Raw genomic sequence first — 16462 nt, 5'->3', positions numbered from 1 at the left:
TGTTTCTGCTCTCCTCTGACCCAGACTGACCAGCACCAGGGTGTGGTCAGTGGGACAGTAGGCTGCCCTAGGAGCAGAATCCATCACCTGTATTGATCTGTAAAGTGTGCAGCAGAAAGCTGTTCAGATGTGATCAGTGCAGCTCACTACTACCGCTGACAATGTGGGGTAGGGACCTTTTTAGATTAAATAAGAGTTAGGAAGAAAATCATTCATTGCCTTGTGGGAATGTAGGGGATGGATTATTGAAACCTGGGACTTGTAGAATTGCTAGTGTAGATGTACCCTTAGTGTCCTCTCTCTCACTCCTACATTTTTGCCTTGCTTCATACAGCCCTCTCCTCATTTAATGACCTATCAGTACCAGGCACATCCTTCCAAAAAATCCCCTTTCTTCCATTGTGACAGAATAGATGTGTAATATGTGGAAATACAATATTTTTATTTTCTTTCTCTCTCAAATATAAGGGAACTCCTTCCTCAGGATATTTGAGTTTGCCTTGACTTTTTACGTTGTCTAAAATGTAAGCTCTCTAAGGCAGGGAACTCTCTTGATATTGAAAGCATAAGAATGTGGATGGCACCGACAGGTTCTTTTATATTAAGCAGTGTAGTGAAATTGGCACACCATTTCTTGAGCCTTTAAGTTCTTTCACAAACCTAGTTACTTTTGTAAAAGATTATGTTGAACCGAGGTGTCTGGAAGAAAATCTGGGCAGGGCACAGGTTCATTATTTGGTGAACTATGAAGGAATGCATTATTTAAAAGGAAATGAAACAAAATAGTGTGGTTTATTGTGGATGACCACACTAGGCTGGTGAGGGCTCAAGCCTGAACTTCCTCTCATGCAAGCTATTGTGCAAACTGAAGAACAGCTGGCTAGGCATCAGCTTACCTGAAAACTCCTCATCAGTAATTTCTGAACATCTCATGTTTTTGTGTACCCTTAATATTCCATTTGGCATTTCCCACATTACCCTTCCTAAGTCAGTCCTTATTGATCTTTGCATCCTTCCCATTCAACCTAAACTGAAATCCAGCAAGTCCCAAATTATCATCCACCCAGCTCGCCCATTTCTTCTTCCTCTTGAAATTTAGAAACAGCTTACCAATCAGAGAACAAAACCAAGCCACATGGTTTACTTGACCAATCATAAAGACTAATCTAATTGGGAATATCAAATACTGGAACCAATACTGGCAGAGAATAGTTTATGTGCAATTCATAGGTTGAAATTGGTTTACATGAAATATTTGTTGGGCAACTTCAAATAGCAAACAAATCTGTAAAAATGCAGTTTGTTCATGGGCTACATTGATGAGAATGTTAAATTACACAGTGCCAATTATTTTCCCAGTGCCATCTGCTGTTACAAGGGAGACCTTGAAGACGCTGCTAATGCCAGTGGAAGGAACCCAGAGCTCCTGCACCCCTACTGTACATGAATATTGTTTAAATGAAATGAGTCATGTGGAACAAGGCAAATGGTGGAACCAACATTGCAGATGGATTTGAAGATGCATGCCAGCATATTTGAGATAAAAATGAATTTTAAGGTTTTGAGATACTAGGAGAAATAACCAACTAGTACAGGGATTGGCAACCTTTGGCACGCAACTTGCCAGGGTAAGTACCCTGGCGGGCCAGGCCGATTTGTTTACCTGCCATGTCCATAGGTTCAACCGATCATGGCTCCCACTGGCCACGGTTCGCCGCTCCAGGCCAATGCGGGGTGGCGGGAAGCAGCAGCCAGCATATCTCTTGGCCTACGCTGCTTCCCGCAGCCCCCATTGGCTTGGGATGGTGAACCGCAGCCAGTGGGAGCTGCAATCAGCCGAACCTGCAGACACGGCAGGTAAACAAATCGGCCCGGCCCGCCAGGGTGCTTACCCTGGCAAGCTGTATGCCAAAGGTTGCCGATCCCTGAACTAGTACCTAAAACTCTCACAACATACTAATTCTAAAAATAAGATTTTAACTTATTGAAAACTGAATTTGAAATTGCATTATTTCACCCAAAGTTTTAAACTTGGGTTTCTGAAGAAAGACCTTTCTCCCTTTCCACCAAAAAACACTATGGTCCCTTTGACATGACATCTCTGTGTCACTCATGGTCTCTAGCTCTTTCTTTTATGCAAATCCAGATCTGCAAGTTGGGTATTCTGAAGTGTCAGGTGTATATAATGTGAGCTTTTTTGTAGATCAAATGACATTTGTATTCTGCTTGATTGTCCTGCACTTTCTAATGCCCATGAAGCTGTAGGACCAAATTTGGTTTTCTCAGGCTTTTCTGGGAGAAGAGGACAAGTGTTGAACGGGGATTTTTGAGCTGAAGGCTTTGTTGGCATTGAGTCAATTTGTAAATGGTTATTTTAATAGAATTATTATTTTGTATATGTACAAAGACTTTTGATTTGCACATTGAAAGTATAACTAAATTCTGTCTTCAGACATGAAGATACATTTGCTGAGGTCAAAAGGAGTTGTTTTGCATTCATCTGAGAGCAACATTTTGTTCCCAGATTGTAACTTAAACATATTTTTTATCTGAAGTACAATGTTGCAAGGGCTGGTATGAGATTTATTGTGATGTATTAAACCATCTGTTCCCAAGGTCTGTGCTTCAGAGTCCAGTACTAGCCAATACGTGTGCTGCTGAGTTTCTGAATCTCAGAACTCTTTTTGCCATTCTAACTCAGAAGGAATAGAAATATCCCTAAGGTTTTGTTCACTTGGAAAGCCGATATACCAGTGAAGTCATGAATCGGCTGGAGTGGAGTTCAGCAGCAGGGAAGCTTATGGTTGATGTGTATATTATTTTTAATTCCTGGCCAGAGTCTTGATAGCCAATGACTAGAATTACATAGTTAGGACTACACTACCTTGCTGTAGAATTTCTAAGGGTATGTTTATACTACCCGCCGGATTGGCGGGCGGGGGTCGATGTATCCTGTCTAGTCTAGATGGGATAAATCAACCCCCGAGCGCTCTCCCGTTGACTCCTCTAATCCACCGGCGCGAGAGGCATGGGCAGAGTCCACAGGGGAGTGGCAGCAGTCCACTCACCGCAGTGAAGACACTGCAGTGAGTAGATCTAAGTACGTCGACTTCAGCTACGTTATTCATGTAGCTGAAGTTGTGTAACTTAGTTTGATTTTTCCCCCCGCCCTGCCAAGTGTAGACCAGGCCTAAGACTCAGCAGCTGTGGGGGGGGGGGAATGAATGTGCCTATAGCAGGGGGAACTAAAACAAACCTTCTACTGCAGTAATTCTTTTAGCTTACATACTTACTTCATAAACTCCAATTGCATTTTATCACCTCCCTCCCCCACAATTTACAATCTTATATACATGTTGATAATAGCAAAATAGAATGTGCCAGAGGCTTAGGTGTTTTGTGACAGGTTGTGAAGCACAAAATGGAATTGGAGGTAAGTTTATTCCTAGAGGAAAAGGGCAAGTGTCAAGAAGCACATCCATGTGCTGCTCCGATGGGATCCTGGAAGAGAACCCTTGAAAGTCAGCCCTGCCTGGCTCCTTTGGTTCTGACTATGCAAATCTGAATGTCCCATAATAATCAAGGAGGAAGAATGTGTGTTATGCTTTCAGACAGACTCCTGTATCTGCTGAATTCCCTCCTGCCACCCTGTCCTGTGTACCTGACACAGTAAAACCAATGACTTTGATCTTGGTTCTGAACAGGAATAAGTCCTATGCACTGACCCATTAGTCATAATCATAATAAGATCATCTAGTTCATCTTCTCTCAATCTTGCATTTACTTTTCTCTCAATCTTTCCTCCTCTTGGATGTAAATTGACTCTTTCTTAAAAAAATAGAAAGAAAGGAAGAGTCCCAGTGGTAAGCCCTCCAATTCCATGGCCATCTTTGCCTTGCACATCCCTATGGTGTTGTGCTTCAGGCTTAAATGCTGCAGGCAAAGGATACATTCTGGAGTGTTTAAGAAGAGTTGATCCATCTTCCGTGGTGCACAGGGCCCCTCTAGAGTTGGGCACCAGGCATACACATCTGCCAGAGCAGCCTGAGGTAGAAGGCTAGCAGAGAGAAGCTCCTTTTTCTAAAAGGGTAGTAAGGAGGGGAAGAAATACCTGGGTAGAGAAAAGAAAGTAGGGTTAAGAGATTATTCACAGAGGCATCTCAAGCCCAGCTGTACTCTCACTTAAATTAGACCCATAACAACCCTTAGGCAAATCTAGAAATCATGGGCTGCATGCTCAGTTGGTGTAAACTGGCATAGATCAACAGACCTCGTTGGAGCAGTTTATACCAGCTGAGAATCTGGGCCTATGACTTAGAGATCCTTCCTGATATATTTTCTTTAAAATAGCAGATTCATTCCTTACTGGTGCAGGGAGTCACACAGCACCTGGCCCACCATAGGGATCTTCACTCTGAGGAAGGGAGGCCAGACTTTTCACTACTTCTCCAAATGTGGGATGCATTCCTTTTGGAGGGCAACTTTAAATTATGTTGGGATGGCCCATGGAAGCTCTGCCACCAATAGTTGATGAGAGGATGTGCTCAAGCAGCACAGAGTGGACAAATTAACCAGAAAAGGCCAGTGGAGAATTCCCCTGGCATTCCAGGAAAGCTTGGCAGACACAAAATCAGCATAGAGAGGTGTTTGGGAAGGACAGGGCTAGTATCCAGGGGTGGGGCAGAGGCATAGTGGAGCAGAGCTCCTCTATACCCGTGCTTCAGTGGTGTAATATTGCTGAGGGAGCTAAGGAGCAGCTGTAACTTAGTTTTCACTAGGGTCAGGAAGTGCAGGATCAGGGAGTTATAACTGATTTACTTTCTGTGTCCCACCCTGAACCTGTGCTCTGCTCGGGTTAGCCAACAACCCAGCCCTACAGTGCTGGAAGCTTTAAGTAAGTCTGTATGTGCCAACACTCCAAAAGTACAGTACTGCAGAATAACAAGTTAATATAAAAATAGATTGACAAGAAGGCTCAAATGCACATATTAAGTGTTAGCTGTAATTTAATCATGCTTACAGCTGACACACTGAATTTCTGTGGATAAAGAACCCTGTTCATAATTAATCACAGCACTTGAGGGTCTATGAGGATTTAGAAAAATTCATGGGTGCTGGAAAGTGGGGAGAGGCACAGGATTGGGATGAGCACATTTCACTGTTTTGTGGGGCTTCAGGAACAGGCCTGTAAAATATACAAAGAGAGTGAAATTCCTCCCAGTGCTAAGGGTTGCAGAAGACTCTATTCCACACAAGTCCCACTGGAGGCCCATATTAAGGACGTAGTGGTACATGGTACCTTGGGTGGGTCCTCTGCATTGGGTGAATTCTACCCAGACTGACTTCAGACACATGTTTGCACAGCTTTTACAGTTGTGTATGAGCCTCACAGTTCTGAGTGGCCTGGAGGAGAAGCTGAGAGAAATCTATTCCATATGCTGGAACCTGAAGAATGAGTTACAGAAGTTTCAGATTGTAATGGAAGAAAACACGGGAGAGGTACTGTATTCGAACTCCACACACAACCCCAAATTTGTTTATGCTAAGAAACTATGAAATAGTTTACAGAATTGACACAATGCAAAAGTACAGTGTTGGAAGTTTAACACAATACTGAGGCCTGGTCTACACTTGGGGGGCGGGGGAGAGGGCGGTCGATCTAAGTTATGCAACTTCAGCTATGTGAATAATGTAGCTGGAGTCGATCTACTCACTGTGGTGTCTTCACTGCAGTGAATCAACTGCTGCTGCTCCCCCATCGACTCCGCCTGTGCCTCTCGCGCCAGTGGAGTATGGGAGTCAACGGGAGAGCGCTCGGGGGTCGATTTATTGTGTCTAGGCTAGGTGCAATAAATCGACCCCTGCTGGATCGATCGCTGCCCGCCAATCTGGCGGGTAGTATAGACATATCCTGAGATGAACTGGAGCGGAATACCTACCTCTTAAGGCACAAAGGAGTTTCTCTTCCCTCTTGAACTGTCTCTTTGATTGCACAAAGAGAGTGTGTCAAGCAGGACTGCCTTAGAAATGAGTGAGAGATCCTGAGAGCATCTCCAAGATTTCCCAGGGTATCTCCCTGACAAGTATATTGTCTGCATAACTGAATTGGGTCTGCTTGTGCTGCTTAAGGAATAATGTCCTCTGATATAGTCTTTATCTTCAAACTCTTAGAAGTAAGGAATATTACAATGATAATATGAAATGTTTTAAATATTACCATGACTACTGGCTATAAAATTATACAGAAAATAGATTGCAAAACAAATGTTATAGATGAAATTATTAGATAATTTCTGGAAAGTGGACTTCGAACATACAATCACATCAAAACTGGTGCTATTCATATGCAGATGTTCAATGTATGTTGAGCTTTATTCAGAGGGGTTTTCCCCCCTGCATTTTGTATTGGTGCTACTTTGTTAGTTTGGCTAGCAGCCTGGAATTATTCTTCAGGTGCCTGTGAAAATGCATAGTAAAATCGGGATTGATATTTTTCATAAGCACAAATTAAGGCTTCCATCTCCAGTAGCACTGGATACTGCAGTGAATCAAGGTAACATTACATCAGTGCTAACGTTGGCTTTGCCCTGTAAAATATTTCATTTGCATGCTCTAGTTTAAAAGGTAGCAATTCTGAGTGATGGAAACGTGTACGGTACAGTCTTGGTATAATATCCAGTATATTGTGCTTTTGGGAATGAACCAGGAGCCAGGAGTGCTGACAAAATGCTTGAACACATGATCCTATATTTACAGTACAGTATCTCATTTTTAATAGAACTTATCAAGGAAAATATTCCAAACAAGGTACTCATGCCTGGCCTGATTCCTGCAGCTCTGGGAATTAGTATTCTGAGCAGATCTGTAATTTTAGATTTCTATTTTAGCTGGTTTCCCACCATGTAATTTTGTTAACTTCACTACCTAAAATCCCTCCCCTTCCCCCATTTTCTTTTTAAATATATTATTTCTGGCCTCTTGAATGATTATTCAGTATATATGATATTGTAATTTTGAAGTGTGATCATGTAATAGGTGCCTTGGTAATTCTGTTTTGCCACTTTGACTATGAATTCACCACAGGTGTGTGTGTGTGTGTGTGAGAGTGCGCGCATGAATGTGCCTGTGTGCGTACACAATCTCAAACTACTCTGCTATCCATATAGTTTTTTAAACATTGGTTTTATAAGGGTTCCTAACTGCCCTTCCTTTTCCCACTCCCCAATAGAAAGCCCAAGAAATTCTCATGGCTGTGGGCATTTCCAGCTTACAGATGGTAAATCTCTTTTGATGGCTGAAAGTGGGGGTGGGGAACACGTCAGCTTTTACATGTTGGAAATACATAAAAATAAAGATAAGTAAGGAATGGAAGACAAAACTACACTGGCTATCAGGGTGAAGTACTGAGAACTCCCTGATAAAATGAAGCAATTCACAAAACATTTACCAGTGCTTTTAAGAACTGAGAATTTGTCAAGTGTTATGAAGCAATGAGCAGCCAGCAATAGACAGAAAATGTCTTCAAAGAAAAGTACCCTGATGCTAGCCAAAAATCTGTGCAGAAATTATTCCTGATATTATATTTCCTAGTGATTTGAATGTAGATTTGCTCAGATATCTATGTATCGAGGGGAAATGGTGCTTTTACATTTTTACTGAGAATACTCAGACACTGAAATATCCAAAGGTTTCTCTGACTGGTGAATGCAAAAAATGATTCTGGTATCACTCCTGTGACATTGGCAGTGTCATTGTGTGAGACTCTACTGCATCTTTATCTTGTGGATATGATTTATTACCAACCTTGTTCAATAGTCTCCCCAGAACATATCATTGCCTGCTAGTGTACTAGTGACACCCTAACTATTTACCTCCTTCGGAGGTATTATTAGAGTAAACTAGATGCACACATATTCAGCCAGATTCTCTGGCACTTTGTGGTGTCTTTTGCTGCACTGCCAATAGATTCTGGCTGAAAACCCAGCATATCTGGCAAATGGAGGGCAAAGGGATCCTTCAAGAGGTTTTGATAACACTACCTTACTTGCAGTTAGCATAGGGCAGTGTGACTAGGAGATATGGGGCATAGCTGATCCTCAGGCTGTTCTAATTTATACCAGTGGACTGGCCCTGAATGCAGCAACCCCAGGACTGTGGGGATGCAAGGGTGAACTGTGCTATTTGCGGTCTGGCTGTCTCCCACCTTTAGCATTTAATCCTACTGAGTACAGGAGTTTAAATGGCAACCTGCTACCCGTTTACCTGGACACCTGCTTCACAGCATTATGTGAGGCGATAATCTGCCATGTTAATAATGCCAAGAAGTGCCGCCGGACACATTAACCCTTTCAGCACTCTGAGTTACATGTCTTACCCCCATCTGCAAGATGGGAATAACTAAGGAAGAGAGTTCAAGTGACTCTGCTACAGCCACCCATCGAGTTGGTGTCAGAATCAGGATTAGCACTCATGAGTTCCTAAACCTCATCCCAAATGTATTCCTTTAAATCTTCCTGAAGGAGCAGTTGTCACACTTTTTACAATGGAAAACCATCAAAGTCTTTTTTGACAACTGCGATATGAAATAGTGGAGAAAATGCATAAAGATATGGTCTCACACCTAATGACTTTGTACTGAGGTGGGAATCGAAACAGCTCATTAGTGATTTAATGTGTCACGTTCAAAATCTATGGGATGTGGTTTAGATTGACCCAAAATTGAGACACAGAAGACTGTTGGTTTGATTTTTGTTTTTAGAGAAACTAAATGGAATTGTAAATTTTAAAATACACTGAGGGCTAACTGTATTTAAAAACATGGGCTTTTAGATTTTTATATCTATTTAGAAAATATTTTAAAGCTCTATTGTCAGCAATTCAAAATAAACAGTACTTGGATTGGCTTGCAGGCTGAAGAATGAAAAAGATACTTTTTAAAATATGTGTAAGAAATAGATGATAAAATTTCAGGATATTTGTCAGCCAGAAGGTCTAGAAAAGGTACTCTTCTATTCATCTTATTGTCTAGTTCAGGCCTCAGTAAGTTGCCTATATTTTTTTTCTAGATTTGTCTTTTTTTAATATCTTCCCTCCCCCCCACAACTATTCTTAAAGCAGAGAGAAAAAACCCACAAGCTGTATATTCAAGTTGACAGTGATGAAACCTTTGTTCTTTACCCTTCACGACTTTATATAAAGACACGTAAAGGATGGATTCTGTGATTTAATTTGTTCTAAAAAATGAAACAATACAAAAACTATGTCTCTGCCTTTTCCATTTGGAGTAGTTCTGAGATCCCCTTGGAGATTTTCTTGAAAGTCTCTGAAGATATATGAACCTTTCTATATGATGTGCTGCTGAATTACTTTTGTCTTTCCTATAAATGTTTATACCTGCATAATTTATGCTTATTGTAGCCATCAGACTGGGTATCTAAAGATTATGGCTAGGGATTGTCAAACTTTCCAGGTAAACTCTTTTTTTGATGGAAAATTGGGTTTTTGACTAAATACTTTTTTTCTGCAGATTTTTTTGTCAAAACATGAACACCCAGAAAAAATTGAAATATTTTTGCCAAAAGCCAAAATGTCTGAATTTAGAAACGCTGATGAAGTGTCTTTTGGGAGTAGTAGTTTGGTTGCGTCATGTCTCCAGTCTCCTCTATGGGCCAGACTCTATGGCCTCACTACATCTCCAATGTTGCAACAGTCTCACCTAGGATGCTCTGCCTTCCCTCTCCAAGGTGCATCATGGGAGATGTTGACTGACCGGGGAACCTGGTCTATAGAGGAGAATGGGAGCATGAAGCACCCAAACTGTACGTTCTGAGGCAAAATGGCAGCATTTCTAAATAAGAATATTTCAGATTTTTGGCTGAAAATTTTCTGTTTGAGCTGTATACAGCTAAAATCTCTTTATGAGCTAAGATTCTAATTTAATGATATTACTGTAACATATTCCTTTCCTTAATTAGTTAACCTGATGATGGTTTAACAACTTCTAATCAAGAGCACAAGCACTCTGAAAGAGAAGCTTTTAGCATAAATTCCATCTCAGTGCTGACACTTCCTTCCCACAGCTATAGATTTCATTTCATCCAGAAGAGGTTGGAATAGTAGGGGGGGGGGGAATGTGAAAAGTTGGTCTTTCCTTTTACACCTTTGTCCTGAACACTCAAGTCAGCTAACCAATAATAAATAATATAAAGTTTTGTCCCATGGGTTACATCTGCTAGATAGACAAATGACATATCCAAAATTCCATTTTATTATGTTATGGGGGATTGGTAACTAAAGTTGGTGTTTTTTTTTTTTTTTAAATTTAAGACATGAGCAATGACTTGTGATAGTAGATTTAAAGGTGAAATTGAGGCCACCACTGTTGGTGGCAATTCCTTTTATTTATATCTCACTGGGCACTTTAAGAAGGAAGAAGGGGGAAAATATTAATTGCAGCAGGAACAGTGGAAATCAACTCTGGAAGAGTTCAGTCTGAATAGGCTAGTTCACTGATTCAAATTACAGTTCAGCCTATAACAGAACTAGATGCACTGGGCGACCATGGCTACTGTTGATTGAATCATCCTCAGAAGAGATCTTTACATTGGTCTGAATGGTTATTATTTAAAAAAACAAGTTATTCTCATGACATTTTGAATCAGATCTGATTAACATCGCTGAATAAACTGCCAGCTGGGATCAATCCAAGAAGTTCAAGTTTTGGGATTTTAATCTGAACTAGTTTGTGTAACATTGTATGATACAAAAGTAAGAATTCCTCATGAGAACGAACATGTCCTCAAGAATGATTTGTGTCAATATTCATTCAGCTTTTCTTTAAGAATGAGATTTAGTCAGTCATTAAATTGATATGGTGTGACATTAGCAGTTTTGTCTGCTATATTCACCATGATTTTTCCCCTTAATCCCAATTAAATGATTGAGTTAGCTGCACACTTTCCGGTGATATGGGATTTTTTGCAATTTAGAAAAAAGTTCTACCAGTATTTATCTTTTTTAAAAAAATTGAATTTTTTTTAAAACAAATGGTAAAATAAGGTCAGGGAACTATTTCTAGTTTTCCTAATGCATACTTTAAAGCCATTCTTAAATTTGCTGCATGCTCTCTTTGGAAGCTTCGTTCTTGACACAGACAATACTTTTTTCTTGAGCTCTTTCTGATTCTCTTGTTTTGTCCCTTGGTCGTGGTTCCTGGAGTGGAATTGCTGCCGCACACAAGTTCTGTGGGAGGTATATTTATTCATAAACAGCCAAACGTTCAAAAGTTGTGTCCATTTGGGTGCCTCCATTTTTACGTGCCCAAATCTTGTCTTATTGGGCCTCATTTTCTGAGCTGCTGAGCTGCCAGGGACTTCAATTTCAGTTATGGGTGCTCTAGACCTTTGAGAATCTGACTCAAGATATAGCAAACTGGAAACCCCAAATTAATGATCAGATGACAGTTTTTGCCTTAGATTTTTGTAGTATCAATCTTTCATGCTTGGGACTTCCCAGTATTTAAAATAATAAATTGTATTTAATATTGTTAGTTACATACTGAATTGCTTTACAATTGCCTCAAATTACCCATGTGGCTTATCAGCTAATCAACTCATAATCTTTCCCTCTCCAATTATTCTCAGGAAATGGGACATCAATGTATCTAAATGTGTTTTCAGGGAGCAGATTGCAATTCCATATTGGCAACAAATCTTCCAAATGCTGTGTCCTCTTCCCTTCTGCCAATCAGGTATTGTTTTACTGGTGTGATCTGATCACTTTCAAAGAAAGGTGTGGTTCAGGGGATGAAATATTTCACTGCAAGGACTGAAACAAAGAACTCATTTATGAAGGCAGGTCAGGTTTGTTCAATTATTTGAGCTAATACTCCATATGTGTTTGTATAAAGACCTCGGACAATGGGGTCCCAAATCCTTTTGATAACTCAGGGCACTACTCTAATACAAATACTGCATCATGATTATGCTTTTTCATTCTGTTTTCTGTGTTCATTTGAATCTGAAAATTAGGTACAAACTCACATGGACCAGAAACACTGTGAACAAAAAACCTGTAGTTCCATGAGTTCTGTAGAAACCACCTCACTGGCTGGAGACTGTGCCTTGTTTAGTATGTACTGGAGGTTTAATGCTATGATCTTCTCGCTTTTGTGAGGTTGTGTCAAAATATTTGGATATAGTTCATGTTGGGAGAAATAACGGTGTTCTCTTCCTGTAGTTTGTTGTTGCTGCTGCAGAAATGGACAGATTATACCCGCTGAAAAGCTATCTACTGTACATGATTATGCAGCGACTCCTTGCCAGTTTGTTTGGAAACTGCATGTCAGGATCATAGTCCCTGAAATTGCACTTCTTATGTAGCATGTTTTCATGGCAATGCCCTCTTTATAGAGAGGATTCTAGAAGTTTTCTGTGCATATCCATCAATGGTGTACACTATCCGTGAGGGAAAAGCCTTGTGTTCTATGCAAACTCTTTTCCAATCTCCCCCATGACTCCTCTTCACCAGCTATATGTAAAATCAGCCTTGGAATCAAAACAAAGAAACATAGCAAATAAAGCTGTGTAGATTTGGACCCTGGTATTATTTACATAGGCACTGACTGGGCCGGTGCAAGGATGTTTTGCGCCCTAGGCAAAACTTCCACATTGCGCCCTCCCTCCCCTGCGCCCCCGCCCTGAGGCGCCTCCCCCTGTGGCAGCTCCCAACCCTCCACCCTGAGGCACCGCCCCCCAGCTCACCCCTGCCCCGCCTCCTCCCCGAGCACACCGTGGCTGCTTCACTTCTCCTGCCTCCCAGGCTTGCAGCGCCTAAGCTGATTAGTGCCGCAAGCCTGGGAGGCGGGAGAAGTGAAGCAGCCACGGCGTGCTTGGGGAGGAGGTGGGGCAGGGATGAGCTGGGGCGGGGAGTTCCCCTGTGTGCCGCGCCCCCCTCACCACTTGCTGCAGGCAGCCCTCCCCGCGCTCCCCAGCTCCCTCTGCCTAAATGCCGGCAGCGACCAGGGCGGCCGAAGATCCGGCCGCTGCGGTTGCTGCCAAAGAAAATGGTGCCCCCAAAATCCTAGCGCCCTAGGTGACTGCCTAGGTTGCCTAAATGGTTGCACCGGCCTTGGGCACTGATAATACATTAGGAGACAATTAGAGTCATTTGACATATTTGTGTTTAGACTTTCCTGAACAGGAAAGTTTCTAAATGAGAATTTCATTCCCATTGATGTAGTTTTCTAAATGTTGTTTTCAATTATTTTGAAACAATACATTAAAAGCTTTGTAATTCAGAAAATATTACTGTGACTGGTTTTTCACATTTGATTATTGACCACTGCTGAGATGACAGGATTACTGTATTTGCCGTAGGTAGATAAGAGCACCAACACTTTGGTTCTTTAGCCCAACAAATAACTCACTCAGACCTCGCTTCATGATAAAATGTTCCCTTTAGTCCTCAACTAATTACCAAATAGATTTTCAGTAGTCTAAAATCTTCAATCAAATCATAACCTTAAGCCTTTGGCTAATTTTTTCCCTTCCCAAATGAGAGCTATTGATGAGGGTGATCTCTCTGGTTTAGTCAGTGATATTAATGTTAATAAAAGTAAGATTCAGCTATTGCTCTATTCTAATTGCTTATATAACATACTTCTAGTGCTTCCTCACATTTGTGCTTACAGCATGACTATATCAGTTAATATCTGTTGTGATAGACTTAGGCCAGTTGGGAACAGCAGAGTAGTAGAAGGGAGATATACTGGCCACTGGATAAGCAGTCTTCTGTTCTCTGAGTGACTAGAGCAGGGGCTGCTCCAGGCTAATGAGAACACCTGACTCCAATTAACTTGCTAAGAGTCAGGTGAGGCTGTTAAGCACCTGACTCTAATTAAAGCCCCTCTGAAGCTATAAAAGGGCTCACTCCAGTCAGGCCAGAGGGAGCCAGAGGAGAGGAAGTGCGTGTGTGCGAGCGAGGAACTGGGAGCAAGAGGTGTGCAAGAAGCTGAGAGTGAGTAGGCATACTGCTGGAGGACTGAGAAGTACAAGTGTTATCAGACATCAGGAGGAAGGTCAGGTGGTGAGGACAAAGAAGGTATTGGGAGGAGGCCATGGGGAAGTAGCCCAGGGAGTTGTAGCTGTCGCACAACTGTACCAGGAGGCACTCTAGACAGCTGCAGTCCACAGGGCCCTGGGCTGGAACCTGGAGTAGAGGGCGGGCCCAGATTCCCCCCAAACTTCCCAACTCCTGATCAAACACAGGAGGAATTGACCTGGACTGTGGCTTCTACCAGAGGGGAAGGTCTCTGGGCTGTTTCCCGACCCACAGGGTGAATTTGTGAGGCGAGCAAATCCACCAATAAGCGCAGGACCCACCAAGGTAGAGGAGGAACTTTGTCACACTGCGTATAGCATTTCAGTACCTTGGTTATGACTACATTATTAGTTATATGCAGTATTGTGGTATGGCAGAGCTAAATTAGTCTTCCAGCACCCTTTTGTATTTAATTAGAGTTTCTCTCAGACTTCCTGTCTTTGTTCTGATTTCATATTTCAATTTGGGACATCAGTACATGATAACCAATTTAAAGATTCCAGCATCTTACCGGGCTCTCATCATATGCTACATTAAGGGAAGCTTTTCTCAGATTTGTGAACTTACTTGCCCATTTCTCAATGTGCAGTTGTAACATATAGCATTTGGGTAGTTAACACATGAGATCTTGTGAGATTTATTACAACATCCACAAGATCTTGGGATAATTCCCATGCTAACTGTGCAATGACTACTGTGTGTTTCTGTACTGTAGCAAACAATGCATCATCATTTCTCTTTTCTCATAATAACTATTATGCATAACAAAGCTGCTGTCCTACTTTCTGTTCTTTTGTATCCTCCTGGAAAATATTTTCCGTGTAAGACCAGCAGGCAGGCACTGTCTCTTTTTTTCTTTCTTTGTGTCTTGTACAGGACCAAGAACATACTCAGTGCTTAACAAAGAATTAGAGAGAGAGAGATGTCCAGCAGCAAGATCTTCTGTTTAGTCTGACCATCCACACAGAAATAAAGGCATTTTTCAAAGATTTAGGTTCTGAGTTTGAAACCCTAACAGGAGACTTAAAGTTTGAAATAATTGAGTTTACATTACAGCTAAACCGGGAAATGATTGAAAGCTGTAGCTTGCAAAGCTTTTCAGACCTCTTTCTGCCATCTATCAACAGGTTTGTGAAACGTGAACGTTTAAAATATCCATACTCCTATTCCTCAGCAAAATTACTGGGCAAGTAGTGTCTAGGGTAACTCCAGCTCTCTGCCAGCATCCTAAACTCTTCATAATCGGGTTTCAGACTGGGAATATAGTATAGAGACAAGTCTAATGATATTGGTAGATGAACTCTTTATAACAGCTGACAGAGGGAAAACCTGTATGTTTGTGCTATTGAATCTCTCAGCAGCCTTCAACAACACCAACCCCAAGGTGCTGCTGATTCACTTACAAGACCGAGGAGGACTGGATAATCAGCACTAAGCTGGCTTTGCTCATTCCTCTTGGACAGATAACAGAGAGCCCTCTCCTGTGAGATATGCAAGTTTTAACCCTAGCTTCTATTTTTTTCAACATATTTGGGAGATCTGTCACCAGTGATACAAGTATACAGCTGCATGTCTGTTTTTGCAGATGCAGTGAGTTTAATCACCCAGATGTCCCCATACCTGAGAGAAATAAGCACATGGATGAAAAGAAGCTGGATCCAGCTCATTCTGGGTAAGACAAAGTGATGCTGGCAGGGAAAGGGAATATTTCAAGGAACTCACCTTTTATAAAAGGCTTTGCCCATCAATTATCAATTTGATGCACAGACTTAAGGTTCTGTTGGACTCTTTTTTACTCCATAGTTATGCATATGGGAACAGTGGTGGGAAAAGCCATCATCCATCTTTGGCTAGTTAGAGTATACTCATTCCTCTTGAAAGATGACCTAATAGCAGTGACCACAAATTATTTTCCTCTGTTACATCACCTCAGAGTACTCTGCCTGGGGTCAGTTGTGAATAGCATGTGGGAACTGGTACAATATGCAGCAACCTCTCTTTTAGTCAGGGAAGACCAAAATGAGCACCGCACATCAGGGCTCCACATGCCAACTGTAAAAGCTAAAGCTCAAACTTTGACACATGATCCAGAAATCAAAAATAACAGTTTCAGAGTTGTGTCAGACACACTAATCTTCCAAGATGCCTTCAAATCCGGAGACTGAGTTCATAAATAAAAGCATTTTATTGAAACTTTCACCAGATTGATCCATGTGTAACCTTACATTTAACAAGACATACCAAAAGCTCTTAAAAGTCTAGGATCAGGCAAAGTAATGTGCTCAGATAGTCTACCAGTAAACACTCATGGAGAAAGCATAAGTTTAGTTGCCGAACTGTTATTAGCAGTGATTAAGCATGC

General features: G+C 41.5%; 1 long non-coding RNA gene across 2 annotated transcripts in view; it reads left to right on the top strand.

The window, feature by feature from the left end:
- Positions 1 to 15770, top strand: part of LOC123364981 — a 115748-nt gene extending 99978 nt beyond the window's left edge. The window contains exons 1-3 of one of the 2 annotated variants that reach the window (XR_006577385.1): positions 11640 to 11749; positions 15459 to 15583; positions 15686 to 15770. This is a non-coding gene — a long non-coding RNA (uncharacterized LOC123364981). Of the gene's footprint in view, positions 1 to 11639; positions 11750 to 15458; positions 15584 to 15685 lie in introns of those variants that run through there. The other variant, XR_006577386.1, reaches the window with a different exon arrangement.
- Positions 15771 to 16462: the final 692 nt, after the last annotated feature.

Source organism: Mauremys mutica, chromosome 2 (genome assembly GCF_020497125.1).
Source record: "Mauremys mutica isolate MM-2020 ecotype Southern chromosome 2, ASM2049712v1, whole genome shotgun sequence".
NCBI lineage: Eukaryota > Metazoa > Chordata > Testudines > Geoemydidae > Mauremys > Mauremys mutica.
This window is presented reverse-complemented; position numbering and strand designations above follow the sequence as displayed.